Source organism: Rhinichthys klamathensis, unplaced genomic scaffold (genome assembly GCF_029890125.1).
Source record: "Rhinichthys klamathensis goyatoka isolate OS25496 unplaced genomic scaffold, OSU_Roscu_1.1 h1tg000040l_1, whole genome shotgun sequence".
Classification (NCBI taxonomy): Eukaryota; Metazoa; Chordata; class Actinopteri; order Cypriniformes; family Leuciscidae; genus Rhinichthys; species Rhinichthys klamathensis.
Genome location: NW_026606587.1, coordinates 5,533,931 through 5,537,295, shown reverse-complemented (window position 1 = coordinate 5,537,295; position 3,365 = coordinate 5,533,931).

The window sequence follows — 3,365 nt, the reverse complement described above, 5'->3', positions numbered from 1 at the left end:
AAGTCAATGAAATGCGATCCTAGCTACAAAGCTTTACAAGTTGTTACTATATCAGTAACGTAAATTTTAAAAACACGAGAAAATTAATGTTCACGGCCGGAACATTGAGATTTCTTGGAGTTTATAAAAAGGGATAACGTTGTTGAATTAATTGATGGGTTAATCTTACAGCCGTTTGCTGGACAAACCGATTGTTTGGTAGCCAATTGATTCCCTTAAAGTTATCCCATATAATCGATCTGTAATGAGACCATTGATATATGAATGAGGAATTATAATTCGTTATGATTGATCATTCATATATACAATCGATCTATTTTCAATTTCGATAATTTAACTGTAATATGCAATATATTAATCATATTCATGATTAATTATTAAAATTCCCTATGCATAATTTAAGCTAATTAAGGCACATCTCAATGTCGCTACATATTTATGGTGGAGAACGTGACGCATTTCAAACTTTGTTTTATGAGCAAATTCAGTTTCAATCTGTTTATATGGTTATTAATAATTTTGTGCACGCACGATATGGAATTTTGAAATTGTGAGATAAGTCGCACTGCGAACTCACTCCTAACTGACAGGCAAAAACCCGACGTCAGTCAGTAACGTTACATGTTAACAGCTGCTAAAATATGCATAGACATGTTTTTATCACTGTTAAATGATTACACTGCAGTATTAATATCACGAATGTCCTGTTTTGAGATGAAGACAACTCTCTGCAGGTGATACATTTTAATATGTCTAAAACCGCCTATTAAGACGAAGGAATCTCTTTTTAGTGTGAGACAATCTGATCAAAGCGAGAGTCCTTTGATTCAGTAGTAAAAGGCCTGATATATAATCGTTAGATTAACGAGAACTCCTGGTACAAATTGGCGTAGCTAACCAATTGTAAACCTAACACATTTGAATCATAAGTGCTATTGATTGTGTGTGTACGGGAGCCGAAGCAACAGATGAATAATTCCTGTTGTCCACAATTTACGTGTAGTGCAGTGAAGAAATCCTGCCACACACTTTTGTGAAATATAGCACCAAAAATCCGCCGAGATTTTGAAATAATTGTGATTTTTGCAGACAACTGACGCATAGAAACGCACTCAGAGTTAAATCACTCTGAAGCCGAGTGCTCAGTTCCGCTGACAAACACTAAAGACACCTTTTTAGTGCTTAATAGTGCAAGTTACTTCAACCCCATGACTTCAAATGGCGCCATCGTGTGGACGTTAGGAGAAAGAAATTCTCAGCGTAAAATCACACTGAATGTAATTCCGCTGACGAACACTGGAGGGCAGCCTTCCGGTATAGTCTGATTACTTCCGCTCCGTGACATCATTCTGCGCGAGCTAAATTGCGCCACCGTGTGGGTATTGGCAAACAGGTCACTTTGTTTTCAAATTCTCTCTTGTTTTTTTTTTCTCTCTTTTTCATTTTCCCTGTGATAATGAACTCTGCGGTCTAACTTCAATATATACACTCACCGGCCACTTTATTAGGTACACCTGTCCAACTGCTCGTTAACACTTAATTTCTAAGCAGCCAATCACATGGCGGCAACTCAGTGCATTTAGGCATGTAGACATGGTCAAGACAATCTCCTGCAGTTCAAACCGAGCATCAGTATGGGGAAGAAAGTTGATTTGAGTGACTTTGAACGTGGCATGATTGTTGGTGCCAGAAGGGCTGGTCTGAGTATTTCAGAAACTGCTAATCTACTGGGATTTTCACGCACAACCATCTCTAGGGTTTACAGAGAATGGTCCGAAAAAGAAAAAACATCCAGTGAGCGGCAGTTCTGTGGGCGGAAATGCCTTGTTGATGCCAGAGGTCAGAGGAGAATGGCCAGACTGGTTCGAGCTGATAGAAGGGCAACAGTGACTGAAATAACCACTCGTTACAACCGAGGTATGCAGCAAAGCATTTGTGAAGCCACAACACGCACAACCTTGAGGCGGATGGGCTACAACAGCAGAAGACTCCACCGGGTACCACTCATCTCCACTACAAATAGGAAAAAGAGGCTACAATTTGCAAGAGCTCACCAAAATTGAACAGTTGAAGACTGGAAAAATGTTGCCTGGTCTGATGAGTCTCGATTTCTGTTGAGACATTCAGATGTTAGAGTCAGAATTTGGCGTAAACAGAATGAGAACATGGAACCATCATGCCTTGTTACCACTGTGCAGGCTGGTGGTGGTGGTGTAATGGTGTGGGGGATGTTTTCCTGGCACACTTTAGGCCCCTTAGTGCCAATTGGGCATCGTTTAAATGCCACGGCCTACCTTAGCATTGTTTCTGACCATGTCCATCCCTTTATGGCCACCATGTACCCATCCTCTGATGGCTACTTCCACCATGTCACAAAGCTCTAATCATTTCAAATTGGTTTCTTGAACATGACAATGAGTTCACTGTACTAAAATGGCCTCCACAGTCACCAGATCTCAACCCAATAGAGCATCTTTGGGATGTGGTGGAACGGGAGATTCGCATCATGGATGTGCAGCCGACAAATCTGCGGCAACTGTGTGATGCCATCATGTCAATATGGACCAAACTCCCTGAGGAATGCTTCCAGCACCTTGTTGAATCTATGCCACGAAGAATTGAGGCAGTTCTGAAGGCAAAAGGGGGTCCAACCCGTTACTAGCATGGGGTATCTAATAAAGTGGCCGGTGAGTGTATATGTGCATTAACAGCTCTGCTTGTGCTAAATATTATTGGATGTTAGATTGTCCTGCCCCTGACTAATTACAATTATTTTGAATTTGATTCAAACAAGATTTGAATTAAAATTTAAGTTAAGACTCTCAGCTCAGTCACTGATACCCACTTAAAAAGGGGCGCTCCCTCGTGGCATCCCCTGCTAAGTCGGTTTATCACTTTTCCTGCTTTCATTCTGTTTTGAAGTGGTCAATTTCCAGTTGGTTTTATTTGATGTGCCATCACGGATACCTTACAGTAGTCGTGATTATCATCGGATATTATTCTGATCTTTAACTCGTCTTACACTTATTCAAATTTGGTTTGGAATATCAAATTCCTAATTTAAATTTGAATTAAGTTTCTCATGTCAATTCCTCTTTCCCTTTTTTTTTTCCATTCCGTTGTGAATTGTTTTATTTCTACTTCTCTCTTTGGATTATTTCATAATTATTAATGATACCTTGCAGTAATCTTGATTATTATCAGAGATAATTCTGATCTTTAACTTTCGGTACACGCTTATTTAAATTGAGTTTAACAAATTTTAATTTTAATTTAAATCAAGTTGGCTATTCAGCCATCTGATTTATCATCAGATATTATGCTGATCTTTAACTCGTCTTACACTTATTCAAATTCGGTTTGGA